The sequence below is a fragment of the Mustela putorius genome, unplaced genomic scaffold (assembly GCF_011764305.1).
Source record: "Mustela putorius furo isolate JIRA1106 unplaced genomic scaffold, ASM1176430v1.1 tig00537227_pilon_pilon_pilon, whole genome shotgun sequence".
Taxonomy (NCBI): Eukaryota; Metazoa; Chordata; class Mammalia; order Carnivora; family Mustelidae; genus Mustela; species Mustela putorius.
In genome coordinates, this window is record NW_025422368.1 from 8,877,038 (window position 1) to 8,899,189 (window position 22,152).

The 22,152-nt window shown below is 45.3% G+C and overlaps 1 protein-coding gene across 1 annotated transcript in view; it reads left to right on the forward strand.

The window, feature by feature from the left end:
* Positions 1-5,450: 5,450 nt before the first annotated feature.
* SLC38A1 (solute carrier family 38 member 1) overlaps positions 5,451-22,152 on the forward strand; it is a 67,935-nt gene continuing 51,233 nt past the window's right edge. The window contains exons 1-2 of the mRNA XM_004765585.3: positions 5,451-5,587; positions 20,229-20,337. The gene's annotated coding sequence lies outside the window, so the exon portion shown is untranslated. The remainder of the gene's footprint in view (positions 5,588-20,228; positions 20,338-22,152) is intronic.

A 22,152-nucleotide genomic window follows, 5' to 3' on the forward strand; every position in this document is an offset into this window, starting at 1 on the left:
AGATAGGTATTATTGTCCATTTTTGTTTTAAAGATGAGGACACTGAGGCACAGAGGCATTAAGTAACTTGCCCAAGGTTACAGAGCTGGTAAACCGTGGCATTGGAATTAGAACTCAATGTGGCCCAGAGCCTGCACTCAGTCATCTAATTTGCTTCCTTACAAAAAGTCGTACCAGTTTACGCTGGTACCATTAGTGAGTACAGATGCTATATTGCTTTGGAACACTTCCACTTTTTAATTAATACTTTATTAGGTAGATCCTAAACTTCCCTTTCTCTCCTTAAAGATAAGGTTGAGAGCTGAAATGGCTCTCTAATACCATCTCTCTCCCCATTCCCAGAGAGGCAGAAATGGGAGTAGAGCTGTGGCCTTGATATTCAGTATGAGGTGAGGACAGTGAAGTACTTTGTGCCTCTAACTGTGGTAGAGATACTCAGCCAGTTAGTACTCTAACAGTTAGTACTCTAACTGTCCTCTGTAGATACCGACTCATTTGCCCATCAGATAGGTATCATTACCCCCTGTGGCAACAAGCTAGGGAGATACACTCACAGTTGACATGTACGATGATGCATAAATGTCATGTAAATTAGACACCAAACCATCAGGACTGATCATCAGCCCTGGGTCTTTATCTTGTCACACAGTCACAATACTTCATGAACCTTATTCCCTGCTCCCCTAAGAGATAAAAATAAATAAATAAATAACCCTACAAAGCTGACCTGGGCCGAAATCAGAGACCATAGACACTGTTAAAGAGGCCACTTCGAGATTTTACTTAAAATTCAGTTTAGAGTCAGTGGGGATTGCTGACTTCCTGCCAGAACCCATCAATTACAAATCTAATGAGGTTGGGGTGTCTGGGTGGCTTAGTCATTAAGCGTCTGCCTTCGGCTCAGGTCAGGATCCCAGGACCCTGGGATCCAGCCCTGCTTCGGACTCCCTGCTTTGCCCCCTTCCACTACTCCTGCTTGTTTTTCCTCTCTTTCTCTCTCTCTGTCAAATAAATAAATAAAATCCTAAGAAATAAAAACAAGTCCCATGAGGTACAATGTTTATTTCCGTGCTGGAAGAAGTGACAGTAGGCTCTGTCTGTCCCAGTGCTACTGAGAAGGGTGAGTTCATACAGTGCTGTGTATCTGCAGAAAGATGGCCAAGAGGACTGGGAACTCTTTTAGCTGCAAATTACTTTTTGCTGTGACTGTTTAACTCCTGGCGCCAAAATACTGTCACCTCTGGATAAGCTTATTCAAAGAACAAGAATGGTAAAAAGGGTTCATCAGGCAAAGAAATGTGATCACGTGAGTCAAAAGAAAAACCAGTCATTTTAAAGACCATCTGTTATTTTAGAGTAGATCCTACAAATAGGAATAAAAAACCTGATTTCAGAATAAATAGCTTATCTTCTGACAAGGTAGGTTTTGTTCACAGATGGCTATACTGCTTCTGTTACAAGGAGAAAATGCACAGGACGCTTATTCTGGATTAGCCTCACCAGTTGACTTTCCTATTTTTCATCGTTGTTAAAATTCAGACTATCCCAAAACAGTCCTTTACAGATTAAAAGGAAAAACTACATATTCAGAAGAGAGTATTTATCCTATGACTCACAATTCATCCACAAGAAGTCTGCTAGTAGCGGGGCCAGATGTCTCTGGAAAGTTTTGAAACCCCACAGAGGAAAGCATGGTTGTCTCTGTTAAGTGCGCAGCTCGTGGGGACCCTTACAAGCTGTCCCCCTGGGCAGCACACACGGGGACTGAGTGCCACCAAGATGAGGGCAGGATGAAGCTGGATTAAGAGCAGATGTGACTTAAGTTCATGCTGAATCCTCTTTGGGGCTCTTTCTCCACAAAGCCAGCCCTCCTTGGGGCCCCGTGAGGCTACCAGAAAAAATCCCAGGTGACCCCAGGTGAATCAGTTCTCCTTTCACAGTACGAATTCCTTCTCTAGTAGCACCTTCAGAGCAGACACAGAAATTCTATTTTCTCGGTTTCAAAGGGCAGCCCACAGTACAACCTGTGAATGTGTACAGACTACCTTCCATTATGGGAATATTAGATACTATCAACAATGCCCTTGGAGCTCACAAACCCAGTATAGAGCAAACGGACTCCTGGGACTCTCTGGAAACAGGGCAGTGGTTTCTACCTGAAGGCAGAGTGGCCTGGGACCAGTCCTACCCCCTGGTCCTCCAAAGAGGGTTGTTCCCACATGGAGGAACATATCAGGGCCAGAGTCTAAGAATCAGCTTTGGAGTTTGCTGGGGATTCTAGAGCTAGACCAGCCAGTCAGACCTGTGTGAACTTGGGATAATTTCCTCAGTGTCTGAATCGGGGATTAGGATGGTTGGTCTGCCCCTCTTAGGAATGTCGTGAGGATTAAATAAGAAACCATCTGTGAAGTGCTTGTCCTGCTGCTTGTGTCTCAGCAAGCACACAGTTGAATGAGGGAGTTGTCAGCACACCGCCCTTTGCCTCCATTCGTGACCACAGCAATTGGGTTTAAGGGCTGAGCTACTTGAAAGGAAGTTTCACCTACAAGCAGTCCTGAAGAAAACCACACGCTGCCGCTGCCGTGAGCAGGCTCTGTCCTGAACACTACCTCTTCCCTCCTGCCGCCCCCCGCCCCTACCCTGTTCTCCACACAGCAGCAGCCCTTCCTTTCATTCACCATGTTGCTGCTTACAGTCTCCTTCCAGGTTGTCAACTAAAACCCAGACGAGGGCTGAAGATCCTTTTCAGCTCGAAGACCAAGTGTGTCTAGTGGCAAGAGGATGTGCCATCATGGTTAAGACTCGAGCACAGACTTTCAGTTAAGACCTGAACAGGAATCACTTCCTGGCTTCACCCTTCACGGCCTTCTGTCTTAAATGAACTGGGCCAATTCAGCCTCTTGGAATGTGCTTTCTTGTTTACACAGAGAGGATAATACACAACTGAGCAGTTGGAGGGATTAAATGAGACAATATTTATGTGTAAAGTGCCTAGCAGAGTAGCTGGCAAGGAGCAGAAGTTCAAGTCACTGCTCTTGAATCCAATTCAAACAATTCAAGACTGCTAGGTAACTGCAATCTTTGGGGTGCATAGAAACTAGCAAATAATTTAATCAAGGGATAAGCTTGAGATCAGATCTCTCTGAACAAATATTGGTGAGGATACATTCTGCCTAAAAAGGTAAAGATTTCAACAGCTTTTGGAACTACACTCAATTTACCTACCTTGCCTGTTTAGATCCCCCCCCCCCGCCTTTTTTGAAGATTTTATTTATTCATTTGACAGAGAGATACAGAGAGAGAGAGAGAGCACAAGCAGGGGGAGCAGCAGGCAGAGGGAGAAGCAGGATCCCCGCTGAGCAAGGAGCTGGAGGATGTGGGACACAATTCCGGGACCTTAGGATCATGACCTGAGCCAAAGGCATACGCTTAAGCAACTAAGCCACCCAGGCTTCCCTCAGGCTGCTTTTCTTATTTATCAGAATTATTGTGTCAGGCAAGGTGCACACTACTTAAAATTAATAAGCTCCTTACTAAATTAGCTTCTTGTAGGAAAGAAGGGGGGAACAGCCAACATTTTGAAGATGTGTAGAATATTCCCATGATGTGGGTACAATTAACCCTCTGTTTTACCAGTGGGGAAAACAGAACAGGGACAAAAGTGAAGCACGTAGGGCAACAGTGTCAGAGACAGAATTTGAATGCAGGTCTGTCCGAGGTAAGCTACCATCATTTCGTCCCTTTCTGTTTTGTACAGAATTTTCGATTTCTCAAGTTTATTCAAGAACATGCCTTCTAAATAGTGTTCCCAGGAAGCTAATGCTGAACTAATGGAAACCACTTATGGCCATTTGAAGGGATAAGGGATTTTAATTATCAGGGATTTGAAATTTGGTTGTCCTCTCACTTTTCCAGGAGTGGTTAAAAAACAAAAAACAAAAAAGCGATGGCTATTCCATTCAGTCTGCCCGCTTGAAAAGCTCCAGGTAGATTAATTTTTGAATTATGATTCATCTTCCCTTTCCTGTTTTGATGGAACACGGAGACTGAATGATTCCTGTCAATAAAGAGCTCGAGTTTCCACCCCGCAAATTCGCTCTATAATGACAGCCTAATTGACTGAGACGCAGGTGGGATTTCCTGACGCCATTTTAAGGAAACACAACTCCCCTGCAAGGAAGCGCCCAGTTAAAAGGGTCTATGCCCGAAACAAAGAGTAAGCAAAAGAAAGGAAAACGGGCCCAGTTGCCCAGTCCCCTGCATCCTGTTCCCTCGCACCCCACTCCCCCCGGATCTGGAGCGCCCCTACGCGCCTAGGCAGGTGCGCGCTCCGACCTCGGCACATCTATAAGGTCGCGTCACACCCAGTCCCCCAAACAGAGCGCCACAGCACCGATCTCGGGGAAGGCTGGCGAGGTCTGCGGGTGCTGGATCCGGAAGAGGGGAGGCACCTCCCACTGCGGGGTAGGGACAAAGGGTTTTCAAAGGTGCTCGTGCGCCCCGTTCCCCCAGCCACTGCACAGCGCCCCCGTCGGTTCCCCCACCAACCCGGGCCTTCTCGGCGCGGTGCCCGGAGCCAACACACCGCTGCAGCGCGGCCCGCAGCTCCAGACACCGCCAGCTGTTCGCTGGGCTGCGCGGACCAGCCACTCCCGCGGCCATCCTCCCGCTGCGACCTTCCCACAATGCAACTCCCCTGGCTCCCTCCGCGCTCTGGCGTACCCCGAGATGGGGCCCCGTCGCCAGCCCTCCTCTCCTCCGCGGGCGCCCTCTTCGTCGCTCCCACTTCCATCCCCAACGGCTCCGGGTCTCCAGCCCCCACCGCAGCCGGATTCTGGGCCCGCTGCCGGGTCCCCAGGAGGGCGTGGGGCAGGTGTCCAGGCTGCGCGCCGCCTCTGCTCCCGGTGCCATCGTCAGTGCGCCCAGCACACTCACGCCCCGCAACCCCTCCCTCGCCCCTTCCCCGATGCTCAATCTCCGCCAGCCGCGGTCGCTGCATCCTCTAAGCGGCAAGAGGAAAGTCGCGAGGCGCGGCCGCCAGCAGAGACACCATGTGACGGGCACCGCTCAGTGACAAGCAGCCTTGGTTAAAGAGCGGGCGCGCGGGAGGGGAGGCGGCGGAACGCGGGACGCGGAGGAATGGCCTGACTTTCCCCTTTAAACCATCACGAGCCATGGATGTGCAAAGGCGACGCGCCCCCCAGTAGGAGAATGACTGCGATTCGAGACCCTCCGTGCCAGAGCGTGTGGATGTAAGTGCGAGGCTGGCGAGCAGAGTGTGGGTGGGGGTTGGCGGTGGGGGGAGATTCTGATGCAATCGGCCCCGAAAGGAGGAGGAGAGCCAGAGAGCGCGGGCTGGGGCGGCCACGCCGCTCTGCCTGAAGGTCGCTGGGAACCTCCGCCCTTCACCTTCCTCGGAAATCCGCCGCCGCGTGTGAACCCTCCCCGCCCAGCCCTCGCTGACGGAGGCCACCTTTTCCCCGCCGCGGCAGCCAGACCTTGACACAAAGGACATCACACGGCCGGGGGAATCCCGGAAGGGCGGACACCTGGTCCCCTTTTGCCACTTTTCCCTTTATTGCCCAAGGTAAGGCGATTTTGCTTTTCCAGGGGGAGCCAAGGGAGCGGCGGCAGGGAGGAAAGGCATGTTTTGGATGCGAGAGGAGGCGGTAACGTCCAAGACACCCACGCGGGCGTGGAAGGAAGGAGTGCGCGGTTCTACCCGCTGCCTTCGGATTTTGCTTGTATTAAATACGGGAAAAGTCCAGATCGTCTGTTCTTCCGAACACACGCGGCAGCGTAAGGGGGCGCAGGGGCCCCTGATTTCACCTTTGCGTGGGCTGTGGCTTACTTTTTGGGTCTGTTTTCATAGCGGTAGAGTGTGGCACGCGATCTGGTTAAATGATACTAGGGTCGGGGACCACGCGGGTCTGGAGGGAGAGTGCAGCGGACGCGAGGGCGCTGCTGCCTACCCGAGGAGTGCTCGAATCCGGACATTTGGGGGGAATTTCCTGCGTCCGCAGGGCCCGGAGGAGAGCATGTGATGCCCCCGGGGGTGTGCGTGCGGCTGGCTGAGGCTGGGGTACTGGGCGCCGCGAGGGAACCGAACCGCCGAGCGCGAGTAAACAGGAGCACGTTAGCAGCCCCTTCCTCGAGCTCTGCCCCCTCTCGCAGCAGCCTAGAGTAGGAGGATGCAGGGGGAAGATTACTAAAGGAAGCTGGCGGTGATTCACTGTTCTTTCCCGCCCTGAAGAGGTGCTTTCCAACAGAAGAAGGGGAGAAAGAGAAGTGCTGTTCTGAGAGCTGGATTCCGCGGGAGCTGGGGAACAAAAGGCCACCGCTCGCGCGGGGCCCGGGCGCGGACTGCCCTCGGCTCCTCTCCCTTTCCCTCCTCCGGTCTCCGGCTTTTCGCTCGCGTCCCTAAACGTGGCCACAAAAGGCCTTTGAACTCGCCGCGTCGGGGCCGGGAGGAAAGCGCTCCTTCGCCCCAGTGCGCGCCCTGGGACGCCCCCCACCCCCATAATCACGTCCCTGACGGTCTGGCTCCTTAGCATCCCCTGGGACCGCGCAGGTTATGGGGCTGCCTGGGCGCTGCTTGCCTGCGAGGTCGCCCGCCCCTGGATTTAGGGTGAACTGTGATCGGAGGATATACAAGAGCATATGGCGGCAAAAGGAATTTCGCGGTTGCAGCCTCACCGCATTTCGGGATGCCTCTCTCAGGCGGTCTCGGGCTTGAGAAGGTGGTGCTACAGTTGAGAGCCCTTTGTGTCTCTCTCTGCGGCGCGGACCCAGTTTTGATAGCACTGTTTCTTCCCGTGGAAACCTTACTGCCGCCAGGATCACGTACTTTCTGAGACGAAACCATGGTGATCTATGTAGTTAAGAGTGAAAAAGACCCCGGCGCTAAGAAACGGTATTTATGTGTATGTGAACGGATTTGACATCTCTGCAGTGGAGTTAATTTTTTTAATACAAGGGGGAGGAGAGAATAAGGCTGTGGTTTGCAGACTGCAGAGAACAGCAAGGCTGTAATTTGTCACCTTGATAGAAGAAACTGTGCAGCAACTCGTGCTTTTTCTGACGTCAGAAGGACAACGGAAATAAAACCTGAGCTAGGTGGCTGGCTGGCCTCATTGTTGAAACGTCTCACGGGGTGGGGGTGGGGGTGGGGGGTACTCCTGAAATCTATGCGGAAACAGTCAAGATGAGGCACTGATCCTGGATTTTGTTTGGCCCCAGCCTCAAAATGGCTTTACTCTTTCCGGCCACTTCAATTCTCAGCATATCAGCTTAGGTATTTAGGAAACTTGCCTAGTTTGGTTTGAGGTCTTAAAACCTTGATGAAGTTTATTCACGGCGCTCTCCCTCCCCCAATATTCAATAACTATTTCCTACTGAGGACTTCTTATAATGTGACTAGATAAAGTTCGTGTTTCCCTTCTCTTGGGGGAAGAGACCGTAAATGCACATATAATGAATTTCAGGTACTTGTTAGCTTAAGGGAGAAATAAAACAAGATCATGTGTTGGGGAGGGCACTTGGAATAGATGACCGTCTAGCAGGGCCTGTGTGGGAGGGTGACGTTTGTCCAGAGACTAAGAGGCCAGGCATCTGTCTATTCTAGTCTTGTATTTTTCCTCCCTCTGGATGACACTTGTGGGCAAAAACCAATCTTACTCATTATTGTTCCCCTAATATCCTGCACACAGTTACTGTTTAATAAATGCCTCTCAAACTGAGACCTGAGTCGTCTCATTCACTTCTTTATGCGGCTGGGGACCATCCCTTCCTTTCTATATCCCATTATCTGTTCCCCTTTCTCCCAAGCGAAGATGCCAGAGGTTTCTTTACCCTGCTTCCCTTTCCCTCCTACCCTCTCCCCACTTCTGAGCAGTTACCAGGCCCTTGCAAATGCCTCTCAAACCTATCTTCTCACCTCCATTCTCACTGCCCAAGTTCAGGTACCTGTCATCTGTCCTAGACATGGCAAAGCAAGCCATGTATTGGGATAAAAGGATCATGAAAGAGACGTGGAGGTGCCCTGAAGAAACCCGTGCTTCAGGCCAGCACAACACGTGGTGAAGAGTGAAGCAGGAATTCCTGAGGCGGAACAGCTTTCTCGTTGCTCTCCTTGGGTACCAGGCCCTGCTCCCCTAATTCAGTCTCCACACTTCCATGGGTTCTGGATTTCTAAAACTCAGCTTACTTTTTTTTTTTTTTTTTTTTTTTTTTTTTAGTGGCTTTGCTTCTAAAAACCTTCAGGGTGTTCCCATGGCCTAAAGTTAAAGTCTCGATTCCTTAGTCAGGCACTGAGGATGCTCCACAGTCCGACGCCTCATCTCTTTCCATCTTTCTCACAGTTCACCTCGTGCTCTCCCTGTGGTTTTTCTGCTTCAGCATGGGCATTGATTCTGGACTAGAACACTTACTGTTATCCTGTGTATTTGGGAAGGCCTAGCCCAAATGCCTTTTTTTCTTCCCTTTCAAATCACTGTTCACTGATCATCTCTCAGCATTTTCATAAAGATATATCTTTTACTTTTTGCACTTTTATCACTCTAGGTGATGGAGGGCAGGAGATGAGGCCACAGGCTTTGAGCCAAAAGTAAATACTGGGTTTCAACTTACCAGCCCAGGGACATTGGGCAAATTGTTTAGCACCTCCAAACCTTAGTGGGTTGTTTTTTGCTTTTTGTGGGGTTTTGTTTATTTGTTTGTTTGTTTTAAGAGTTTATTTATTTACTTAGAGACAGCGCTGGGAGAAGGGCAGAGGAGGGAAAGAGTCAAAGGGAAGGGGTGGAGGGGGAGGAAGAGAGAATCCTCAAGCAGACTTCCAGCTGAGTGTGGAACCTGACATGGGGCTTGATCTCAGGACCCTGAGATCATGCCCTGAGCTGAAATCAAGAGTCAGCTGCTCAACTGACTGAGCCATCCAGGTGGCTATCTTTGTTTTTCCCCCTTTGTTTTTTCATTTGTTAAATGGGAATGAAGGTAATGATGATGATGGTTATAGTGGTACCCATCCTACTGAGTTACCCTGAAGATTTAATTCAGATAATGGGTGCCAAGCCCTTGGCACCATGGTAGCACTCCATATGTCTTGAATTAAAAGGGACTTCAGGTATCTCAGCTATCAGAGGTGGTGGGAAAGTTGATCAGTAATATTCCCCTTACCTCCAATATTCTGTGCATATTTAATCACTTAAAACACTTTTCTGAAAATAATATCTTAATGGAAACTATGAAAGGTGATGTGGGTGTGGGGGAAGGATGTGTGCAGAAGTAAGCACTTTCAAAATCACATCACAGACTTCAGAAAAAACACCTTGGACCACTGACCCTAAACCGCGTCTTTTTAAAAAACAGTTACAGTCACTTCTGAAATTTGATCACATTATAGTCATTGGTTTTCTAGTGGCCATCTGTGTGTTAGGGTTACTCAATAACAGTAATAATTCAGTGATCAGGATGGCCCCTTTGCAAGAACCAGGCTTACAATCAAGGAACTCTGCCTCAGGTGAAGTTCCAGTGCGTCTTTGCCAATGATTAGCTGGGGCACTTGTGCAAACCATTTCACATTTTTATGCCTAGTTTTCTCATCTGTCCATTGCTAATAAATAGTGTCCAAGCTCAGTGAGCTCACACACACACAGAGTTGTGAAGACACAATGAGAACAGAGCGGAGGAAGCCTTTACACAAGTTAAAAGAAGCACTCGAGATGATAATCATTTAGAGTTCAATGTGTTGCTAATCCACAGGTGTACGGCACGAGTTTAGATTAGTGATCCTCAACTCTGCCTTCACATTAGATCCACTTGGGGTCTTTAATTTTTTTTTAAATTTTTTTTAAGGATTTATTTATTAGTGGGAGAGAGAGAGAGAGAATGAGAGTGCACAGAAGCAAGTGGGGGGAAGGGCAGAGGGCGAGAATCCAGGCAGGCTCCCTGCTAAGCCTAGATCCTATGATCCTTGAGATCACGACCTGAGCTGAAAACATGAGCTGGACACTCAGCCAGCTGAGCCACCCAGGTGCCTCCCCGTCTCACTTGAAGTATTTTAAAAGCTACCAATGCCCAGACTCCATTTCCAGATCTTCAGATGTAGTCAGCCTGCAATGGAGCTCAGACTTGCGAATATTTTTTAAAAAAACACCCAGGATGATTCTAATTACAGTGGCTTAGATTTTAAAGCAAACAAAACAAAGTCAGAATTTAAATGAAGCGCTCCATATGTTGTTTGATATAAAGTCTAAGTTCTGCCGAACTGTGAGCTTGACTGACTTTTCCCCTGATTTGACTGAACCAACGCATTGTTGATTTCATGGATGCACAGCCTCAGGTTACGATTCACGATGTGAGTGTTCCCAGCTATACAGTCCTGCCCAGTGATACAGCCGGGGCCACATGAAGATTTAATGTGTGGATCTCAGTTTCCATCTTTGAGGAGTGATGAAGAAGATTGGAAAAGAAAGAGGCAATGGAAAGGAAAAGGAAAGGGATAGGCTCCGACCCAGGTGTGGGAGGAAGAGGCTGAGTAGGAGAGACAGGACAGACCACAGAGGAAAAGCTGTCTTTGATTGCTGGAACTCATTTAGTTGAGGCTGCACACTGGTGGCTAGAAAGCCAAATAAAGCCTGTGGGTACATTTTGTGTGACCTACACTTCTCTTTAAAGCTGTTTGAAATTAGTTGTCAATATCTAAATAGCAGATCCTCACTTAAAAATTGGATTTCTGGCATTTATTTATTTTTTAAGATTTTATTTATGTATTTGAGAGAGAGCAATAGCATCAGAGATAGCAAGAGAGAGCACAAGTGGGGAGGAAAGGAAGAAGCAGGCTCCCGGCTGAGCAAGGAGCCCCGTGGGGAGGTTGGGATCGTGACCTCGAGCAAAAGGCAGGCTCTTGACTGACTGAGTCACTCAGGCACCCTGATTTCTGGCATTTCTTGAAAAAAATCGAAAGATCTGTCCTATTCCTACTGAAATAGGTAGGATACGTGTTCTCCAGGTTCTTACGCCCAGTCTGCCTTGCTGTGGTTGTATTTGCAATCTATCCATAGACCTTAGTACTAGCACATTCGAATCCCCTGGAGAGCGTTTAAACTATCCATGCTTGATCCCACCCTAGACCAATTAAATCAGAAACTGCTGTGTTTTAGGTTATTTTGTTTTAAACTCCCTGGGTGATTCCTCTGTCTCGGTCTGGAACTGAGGACTTCCAGCCGAGTTCACCTATTCAGAAGATTTGCCCACAAGCCCATTTCTTATCTCTGAAAGCGATCCATTAAGAAACACTTGATAGGATCATAAATTCAGAGGGTTTTAAAACTCTCCAATGTTCTTGGAGAGAACATTGGTCAATCAGAACTTCCTGTCTTAAGGTGAGAAAACAGGCCTAGAGGGAAGAAAAAATTGTCCAAGGATTATTACATCATTTGGTATTGGGGCATAGTGTATTTTATGATGTTTTCTATTTTCACGCAAAAGTGGATTTGTACTTTTTTTGTGTAAATGATTTTTTTTTAAGATTTTATGTATTTATTTGACAGAGAGAGATCACAAGTAGATGGAGAGGCAGGCAGAGAGAGAGAGGGAAGCAGGCTCCCTGCTGAGTAGAGAGCCCGATGTGGGACTAGATCCCAGAACCCTGAGATCATGACCTGAGCCGAAGGCAGCGGCTTAACCCTCTGAGCCACCCAGGCGCCCCGTAAATGATCTTTTTGTTTTACATGCACCACTTTGTGATGCTTTAAAATTCTCATTATTTCTCTTCTTTCTTGAATATTTTGTTGAGAGCTACCTGTCATAGCTTGGAGAAGCCTTAGAAACAAAGACAATCCTATCCAGTGTTTTAGTTCTTGATCAAAAACATCATTAGAGCAAAAACACACATGTGCCAAGAAGGAATTTTCTCAGAGGCTGAACTGTTGCAGGTTGTTTCAACGCTGTGTTTTTCGTAGTTATTTAAATCTATGAATTTTCAGTTAATGAGGAAGATTTTTAGTTTTGTGGTACCCACACTGCTCAAATACATTCACTGTTCTCATTTATTTAAGCATCACGGGGATTTATTATTATTTTTTTAATGTAATATGCAGTTTGTCCCATATCCAAAGTTACAGATTGACTTTGTTAACTTCTGGAGTTTATCAGTATTTTCTTAGAGGAATCAGAGTTGTCTCAAAACATCTGAATATGGATAGGTTAATTCCCAGATATCATAGGCTGGCCACATTGATAACAGACATTTAAAAGACCACATAGGAACTGGAAGAGAAGAGGAATTCTGGAGCGATGGATGCAGGTGTCGGAAGACTGTGAGCAAGATAGGATGCAGGGCTCCTCCTGTCCCAGGAAGTGAGCCGCTTATTCCCTGGCGAGCTTCCTTTGACAGGGGGCTTCTTTTCCTTGGCACTGCTGACATTTGCAGCCAGACAACTGTTGTGGACTGCCGTCCTGTACATTGTATAACATTTCCCAGCATGCTCTGACTTCTCTCCCCTAGCAATCTGCAGCATCCCCTCACTTGTGATGGTCAGAAATATCTCCAGACATTGCCAGAATTGTCCCCAGTACAGAACCACTGCCTTAATTAATTCCACTTTCTCTGGACCTTTCGAAATCATGCCAAGAATTCCTAAACATTCCAAGCATAGTGACTGTGATGTTCATGATAAATACCTTCCATTTATATAGTACTTCACAGTTTTAAATGTATTTCCGCATAATTCTCACATGCCCAGATTAAATGTAAAAGGACGTAAGTGGCAGACTTCATGAAAACCAGGAGGTGAGGCTATTCATGTTACTTCCTGTATCTTCCCATTTCTATTTTGTTTTACTGAGAAAGTGTTTGTGAGGATCATTAATATATTGTCTGCAGACAGATGATCATAGCTTGTTTTTTAAATTTAGTCGTCATTATTATTGTTAACGTATTTGCTACTACCATGTGCTAGGGAGCTACATGGTCTATGACCCCTGTTTTCAAGGAGCTGAAATTCTAATTATGGAGGATGATTAGTACACATGAAGACTATCAACATATTTAAGAACCCTTGTATAAGCCAATGAGTAATCTATACAAAAATGCTTAAAGAATCCATGACAGGTAAATAATCAATCATGGGTTGCTCATTGAAGAGAGATATCACAGGGAAGGTTGGTTTGAAATTTAAAAAAAAAAAAAAAAGCATGAAAACAAACAAGCTGGGCTTTAAGAGAAATGTACTCTAATAGAAATGGACTTCACGGGGTGCCTGGGTGGCTCAGTGGGTTAAAGCCTCTGCCTTCGGCTCAGGTCATGATCCCAGGGTCCTGGGATCGAGCCCCACATCGGGCTCTCTGTTCAGCGGGGAGCCTGCTTCCTCCTCTCTCTCTGCCTGCCTCTCTGCCTACTTGCGCGATCTCTGTCTGTCAAATAAATAAATAAAAATTAAAAAAAAAAAAGAAGTGGGCTTCACAAGAAGGGGGAGGGGGAGCATGTTCAGGGCCAAAGGGATGGTGTGAACAAAGCAGAAAACTGTGTAAGACTAGATCGATTGAGGGAATGGAAGGTTCAGGAGGAATGTCCTTGGAGAGAAAATTAAAGAGCTAGTTACGAGTAATCTGAGATTGTGTTGTAAGGTTCCAGAGTTAGACTTCATCCTGTAGGCTTTGGGAAATTATGATTGGCAAGAAGAGAAGAGGGATGGGCCAGACATGTATTTTCAGGAACAACCTGTAGTGGGGAGAGGGCAGGGTCAGCAGGTAGCATGGAGGAGAGCCAGTTGTGGGTGGGCAGGGATGAGGGGCAGGGAGGGGACATACGGAAGAATGTTGATGGGGCATGGTGACTGATTAGATAGTCAGCAGCATTAAAGCCATACCCGGGCCCCAAGTCTGAGTGATGAGGAGAACAAACATTATCTTTAACAGGAATAGCAAAACTGATGTGTGAGGTCAGCGATGTGTTCAACTAGGCAAGTGGAGTTTGATGTGATGGCAAACATCCGCGTGAAGAAGTCCAGTGGGCAGCTGGCGTCTAAAAAGAATTTGTGGAAATTTTTCTGAGCTGGAAGGAACCTGAGAAATCCTCTCTCCCTCCAGCCTTCTCATTTTACAGATGAAGAAACATGTGACATGTTAAGTGACTTGATCTTTATCAAGTAGTATTTATGAGGGAGATCCTATTTCATAATGAAGAGGAATGCCAGTTTTATGAAATGAGAAAGACTGGGGAAAAAGTCTGAAAGATGCCTTTGTGGGATGGAACCTGACACTCCAGGCTTGAAACCTTAAAAAGGAAAGAATGTGGAGTGTGTGCTAGAAGGAGGAACCCCTACCCTCCAGGCGGGAGAAGGAAGTTAGCCTAGAGGCAGTGCTTAGAAGCAAGTGGTGGGGAGCGGGGGAGGTCAGGAAGCCGTGCTCCCTGCTGCTGAAGAAGGAGTTGGAGAAAATGAGAACTGAGAAAGGGCCACCTGCCTTGACGGGAAGTAGTAGCAGTTGTAGCAAGTATCGTCCCAGGAGCCTGAGAGGCACTGTTGCAGGTGCTGCCCTTGGAGTCAAGCATGGATTCTTGATAATGACTGTTTGAGGTGGGTATTCTTCATCTCCAGTTTACAGATTCAGAAACTGAGGCAAAGCGACATTAACCTACTTGCCTGGGGTCAACAGCTGCTGAATGGTGGGGCTGGAATTTGCCAGCGGAGCATGGTTTCAGGGGAGCGATGAAGACGGGAGCAAGTTGTTCAGGTTGTTGGCAGTAAAAGGCTGGTGGGGGCTGGTATTTCAAGATTACAGACAAGTCACTTTCCAGATATGGAGCTGAGAGTGATTGGCGGAGGGCAGGGAAGCACGTGGAGAGGAAGTGGTAATACAAAGTGCTAGCAGAGTTGTGACTTGCATTTGGTTAAGCCAGTCAGAGTCTTTGAAGAAGAGAGAAAAATGTCTTTACATTGAGATTGCTTACAGGATCCTAGGCTTTTCACAACCAAAGGCCACTTTTATTATTTCCCACCTCCCAAAGATCATTTTCAAAGATTTTGAGTATCAATTTTAAGCTTTTTAAAAAGTTTTTATTTAGGGCCGCCTGAGTGGCTCAGCGGGTTAAGGCCTCTGCCTACTCCTCAGATTATAATCCCAGGATCCTGGAATTGAGCCCTGCATCCAGCTCTCTGCTCAGCAGGGAGCCTGCATTCCCCTCTCTCTCTCTGCCTGCCTCTCTGCTTACTTGTGATCTCGTCTGTCAAATAAATAAATAAAATCTTAAAAAAAATAATAAAAAGTTTTTATTTAAATTCAATTTAATTAACATATAGTGTATTATTAGTTTCAGAGGTAGAATTTAGTGATTCATCAGTTGCATACAACACCCAGTGCTCATTACCTCAAGTGCCCTCCTAATGCCCATCACCCAGTTCCCTCAACCCCCATCACCGTCCCCTCCAGCAACCCTCAGCTTGTTTCCTGGAGTTATGAGTCTCTTATGGTTTGTCTCTCTCTCGTTTCATCTTATTTTATTTCTTTTTCCTGCCCCCCTGTTCATCTGTTTCATTTCTTAAATTCCACATATGAGTGAAATCATGTGATATTTATTGTTCTCTGACTGACTTATTTCGCTTAGCATAATACCTTCTAGTTCCATCCATGTTGTTACAGATGGCAAGATCTCATTCTTTTTGATGGCCGAGTAATATTCCATTGTAGATCTACACCACATCTTCTTTATCCCTTCATCTGTTGATGGACATCTGGGCTCTTTCCATAGTTTGGCTATTGTGGACATTGCTGCTATAAACATTGGGTGCATGTGCCCCTTCAAATCACTGTGTTTGTATCCTTCGGATAAATATAGCTAGTGGGAGTTGCTGGGTCATAGGGTAGTATATAGCAATACAGGGCTTTCTCAAGAAAGAAGTCTTAAATACACAACTTAACCTTTCACCAAAAGGAGCTGGAACAAGAACAGCAAATAAATCCCAAGTCCAGAAGGAGAAGAGAAATAATATAGATTAGAGTGGAAATCAATGATACAGAAATTAAAACAAAACAAAACACAGTAGAACAGGTCAACAAATCTAGGAGCTGGTTCTTTGAAAGAATTAATACGATCAATAACCCCTTCATCAGACATATCAAAAAGAAAAGAGAAATAACCCACATAAATAAAATCATGAATGAAAGAGGAGAGTTCACAACCAACACTGCACAAATACAAGCAATTATAAGAGAATGTTATGAGCAATTTTATGCCAACAAATGAGACAATCTGGGAGAAATGGATGCATTCCTAGATATGTATGAACTACCAAAACTGAAACAGGATGAAATAGAAAACCTGAACAGACCTATAACAAGCAAAGAAATTGAAGCAGAAATCAAAAATCTCTCAACAAACGAGTCGAGGACAAGATGGCCTCCCAGTAGAATTCTACCAAACATTTAAAGAAGAATGAATACTTCTTCTGAAGCTATTTCAAAAAATAGAAATGGAAGGAAAACTTTCAAACTCATTTTATGAGGCCACCCATTATCTTGATCCCAAAACCAGACAAAGACCCCAGCAAAAAGGAGAGCTACGGACGAATATCCCTGATGAACATGGATGCAAAAATTCTCACCAAGATACTAGCTAATAGGATCCAGCAGTTCATTAAAAGGATCATTCACCGTGACCAAGTGGGATTTATTCCTGGGCCACAAGGGTTCTTCAACATCTGCAAATCAATCAATGTGATATACCATGTTAATTAAAAAAAAGTACAGGAACTATACAATCCTCTCAATAGATGCAGAAAAAGCATTTGACAAAATACAGCATCCTTTCTTGATTAAAAACTCTCTGCAGTGTAGGGATAGAGGGAACATACCTCAATATCATAAAAGCTATATGTGAAAACCCCACAGGGAATATCATCCTTAATGAGGAAGTACTGAGAACTTTTCCCCTAAGGTCAGGAACACAGCAGGGATGTCCACTACCGCCACTGTTGTTCTACACAGTACTGGAAATCTTGGGCTCAGCAATCAGACAACAAAAAGAAATAAAAGGCATCCAAAATGGCAAAGAAGTCAAACTTTCACTTTTTGCAGAAAACATGCTTTATGTAGAAAACCCAAAAGATTCCACCCAAAACCTGCCACAAAACTGATAGAGGAGTTTAGCAAAGTCGCATGGTATAAAATCAATGTACAGAAGTCAGTTGCGTTTCTATACATTAGGATTTGTGTTAGTTGAAGTATAATTTATATGTGATGCAATATCCAGATTGTAAGTGTACTGTTTAATGAGTGTTGACTACAACTTTAATATATTAATTTATTTCCAGTTTTTATTACTCAAAGAAATACAAAATTGCTGGTCAGAATTTAGGATCATCACAGCAAGTTAACGCAATCTGGCCTAAAGCAAAGATACCTGACATTTTAGTCAACTTGTTTGGCTTGTTTGAGGCCTTTTGAGATACAAAAAGCAGCTCCTGGATTCATGTTATCCAAGGACCTCAGATGGGCAAACTGGCTTAGACATGAGAAGAGATGGCAGGAAGAATAGGATCATCAGTGGCCTGAGGCCTAATGCTTTCTCAAAACTACTGACCTAGCTAGTTGAGCTAGGAAAGGTTTCATCTTACTAGTTTCACAGAATAAAAAATTTATAACAAATTTTAAATTAAGTGTGTGTGACTGGATATTATTGATATGAAGGCATTATTTTATTTTTAGGTTTGATAGTGATCTGAGGTGTTGTTTTATAAAAGTATTTTTTTCAGAGATAAGTGCTGAAATATTTACAGATAAGAGGATATCTGGGATCTGCTTTAGAATAATTCTCTGTGATGGTGGAGGTTAAACTTCAACAAGACTGGCCTGAATTGATAATTGTTGAAGTTGGTTCATGGGGGCTCATTATTCAGTTCTGTCTACTTGCATGTATGTTTAAAAGTTCCCCTAGGGGACGCCTGGGTGGCTCAGTTGGTTAAGTGGCTGCCTTCGGCTCAGGTCATGATCCTGGCGTCCTGGGATCGAGTTCCACATCGGGCTCCTTGCTTGGCGGGGAGCCTGCTTCTCCCTCTGCCTCTGCCTGCTATTCTGTCTGCCTGTGCTCTCTCTCCACCGCCCCTCCTCTCTGATAAATAAATAAAATCTTAAAAAAAAAAAGTTCCCCTAAAAAAAATTTAAAAGGGGGGGAATAAAATTATGAATATCAGTTAGGGTTTAGTTACATGTAGCAGAGATCTTTCTACGTATGTTAAGTGAAAGGGATTTAATACAGGTAATTAAGTGTCTATAAAATTGTCAGAAGAGACAGCAGGACAGGTCCTAGGCTGGGTCTCTTGGAATAATTACTGGAGTACCACCACTTAAAACTAGTCCGGAGGGGAACTGCTCCTTGTGCCTCCATCTGGAAGCCAGGGAACCAGGAAGCCAGTTTCTCACTGTCTCAGCTGCATGATGCAGAAACACACCACGGGACCTAAATCTGATGATCAGGAATCCAGAGCCTCAATTGCTGGTTCCAGAACCATCTGCTGCACCTGCTAGAACTGCACCAGCAACATGGAAGCCTTGCCCCACTCCCCCCACCTTGCTCTCTGATTGGTGGGATCCAATATGCCTAGAACCCCAGCTGCAAAAGATCGTGGGAAATGTAGCTCTCAACTTTCCATCATTACAGAACTGGACTAACAGGAGTAGGAACAAATACCAAGCAGGCCAATCCACTCTGAAGTATATTAGCAATTGAGACTGTATTTGTCCCCAAAAGTGACTTTTGACGTGGCTTAAGTGACAATATATTCTTTGGTTTGTCTTTCCCTCTATAGTATTTTATTATATATATATATATTTTAAAGTAGGTTCCACGCCCAGCGTGGAGCCCAGTGCAGAGCCCAGTGTGGGGCTTGAACTCACGACCCTGAGATCAAGACCTGAGCTGAGGTCAAGAGTTGGATTCCCAAGCATGCCCCCCTGCAGTCTTTTAATCAGCATTTACCAAAGCTGTAAACCTTCCACTACTCAAGAACATGTACCTTGCTCCCTCTGCACTAGCGAGGTTCATCTGAATGGTCATGCAAGTCTGTTCTGTGTACATTTGGCCAGTGCTATTCCTAGTACAAGTTATGTCTTCCCAATCCACTGGTCTAAATCCACCTGGTTTTAGACATAGTTCAAGTCCTAACTTTGTAAGACCTTAGCTCGTTGCTCCAGGCCCCCCCTTTTCCCCCTTCCTTCCTGCCTGCTTGCCTCCTGACTTCTGTACATCCATATCCATGTATACTTCTGAAATCTTTCTGGATTTACTCTTTGTTCTGCCATATAGTTGGATCTCTATCATGCAGATATTTGTCTTTCTTGCTTAAATAGGGTACAAGTAATGTAAGCCTAGACAAGGTTCTCTGTGGATCTTCTTCTCTGATACATAACACCATGAAGAGTAGAGACTTACGTCTTTTATGTTGGTACTCTTGGTAAAATGTACCAGTCAGCATACTGAGATAATTCTTGCTTAAGAGTACCTCACCAGATTGTGGTAAAGGACCAAAGATGTTCTGTGCTGATTAAACTTTAATTTGTAACCCATTATAAATGTTGAAAGAGTGTAATTATGATTGAGCTAACATCAAGATCTTCACAAAGTGACCCTGTTAGGCCTTTTCATTAATTGTATTGTCTTATAATCACCTCTGTATTTCAGTGAAGGTGTCATTCTTTGCTTCTTGAACTCAACCTGCACTTCCTGCCAGTGCCGTTGACCATGATCTGCTTCACTGAGGAGTCTCAGCTCAGGCCCCATCTCCACCTGTTAGTCTCTTGTCTGCTAAGCAGGGTCACTGTCCAGAAGTAAAGTAAATTGGGTGTCAATTTACACAGAGCAGCATCTCGCAGAGCAGCAAACATTTGCAGTGATGGTGTAGACCCGCGTTTACTATCTCCGCGTAACTCGGGATAGGAGATGGTATCTTCTTAAGCGAAAAAATATCTGGGGCACCTGAGTGGCTCAGTTGTTAGGCGTCTGCCTTCAGCTCAGCTCATGATCCCAGGATCCTGTGATTGAGCCCTGCGTCGGGCTCTCTGCTCAGCGGGAAGCCTGCTTCCCACTCCCCTGATTGTGTTCTCTCTCTCGCTGTCTTTCTGTCAAGTAAATAAATAAAATATAGAAATATATATGTGTGTATGTTAAAAGCTGTATGATTTCCATTTTTGTAAATGTATACCTGTTTTTTATTTGTACTCTTTTCATTTCACAGATATTTATTGAGTGCCTACTGTGCGCCAGGCACTGTATCTATGTGGGTAGAAAGGCCCTGGAAGGTCATCTATGTATACAGTGATCATCTCTGTGTGCTGACATAACAGGTAACTTTTTTTCCTGTTAATTTGTGCCCCCCTTCATTTGCAAAAATGTATTTTCTAATTTTTTCTGCAAAGCTTATATTATTTATTAATAAGGAACTAATATATGTGTATTTTTTTAATTCGACAGAGAAAAATCACAAGTAGGCAGAGAGGCAGGCAGAGAGAGAGAGAGGAGGAAGCAGGCTTCCCGCAGAGCAGAGAGCCCGACGCGGGGCTCGATCCCAAGACCTTGGGATCATGACCTGAGCCGAAGGCAGAGGCTTTAACCCACTGAGCCACCCAGGCGCCTCAGGAACTAATATGTTTTTACAAAACATTTTTGGGGACGCCTGGGTGGCTCAGTCTGTTAAGCTGCTGCCTCCGGCTCAGGTCATGATCCCAGGGTTCTGGGATCTAGTCCCGCATCGGGCTCTCTGCTCAGCAGGGAGCCTGCTTCTCTCTCTGCCTCTGCCTGCCTCTCTGCCTACTTGTGATCTCTCACTCTCTCTCTCTCTGACAAATAAATAAATAAATACAATCTTTTTTTTAAAAAATAAAAAAAAAATTTCTGTTCTACAAAATGCTTATAATCTAATTCTACATGAAGTAGGTTAAAAACAGTCTAAAATCCCAATATTTAAAAAAAAGAGAGAAAAGAGAAGAGGGAGCTAGAGATGGGGGAAGAAAAAGAAGGAAAGGATAATGAAGAAAAAAGGAGAGGAAATACATCAGAGTCTAGCAGTGGCCCAGTTTGGGGTGGTGGGATCTTTTTTACAATGTCTGTTCTAATGATTCTATGGTGAGTGTGTATTAGTTATAGAATAAGAAAAAAAAAATTCTTTCTCAAGGACTGGTCTTAATGTGACTTTCCTATGAAGCTGCTTCAGATTCTTGAATTTGACTTTTTTCAAACTTTGAAATCCTTCATTATCGATCCTTAATACATAGATGATAAATTGTACAGAGAGGAATTTCTAAGTGTGGCCTCAGTCTTGGTAAGAGGTGTCTAACTTTAACTTAACCCATTTTGCAGCTTTCATTTTCAAGAATGAGTTAGATTTCAGATAGGTTATCTCATAATAATAAAAATGTATTTTTAAAAAAGGAGATTAGGACACAGACAACACAGAGACAGCAGCAAGTCACGTGAGGACACAGAGAGAAGGCATAGCTATCCACAAGGCCTCTGAAGAGACAAAACTTGTTGACTCCTTGCTCTTGGACACCTAGCCTCCTGAACTGTGAAAAAAAATGTCCTGTTTAAGCCAAAGGAAAAAACACTTATTTTTTGTGATGAACTTAGTACTGGTATTTGCCTAATACTGACATAATTTTAGTGGCGAGGATGTCCTCTGGTTCTTTTTATGCTTTTGCCTTTTTGCCATTTATTTAAATTACTATAGAACTTGTACACACACATATATATTGATACAAAAGTTTAAATTCAAACAGTGGATTCCAGATCTATGATTAGTCTACTTTTCCTCTCCTCAGAAAATTTTTGTCTCGTGTCCTATTTCCTACCCGTCTGTAGAGAGGAAAGGACACAGCCCAAACCGCAAACACGATCCACTGAATCCCACCAGCCCTGTAGGATCACTTCAGACTCCGAGGAAGTTGTACGGGAGAGAGCCCGTGTGGCAAGACTGCTGGGCATTACCCAGTCGAGCCCATCTGGGCAGCTTTCATTAAGGTGGCCAACATGTAAGAGTGCGTGTTAGCACACTGCAGCTTGGGTCAAGTAAAGCCAGGTCGTAAACACTGCTGCTGTGGGAAGGCACTGAGAACAATTAGTGATGGCCGGGTTGCTAGCCTTGACCAGCCTCCTGCCTAGAA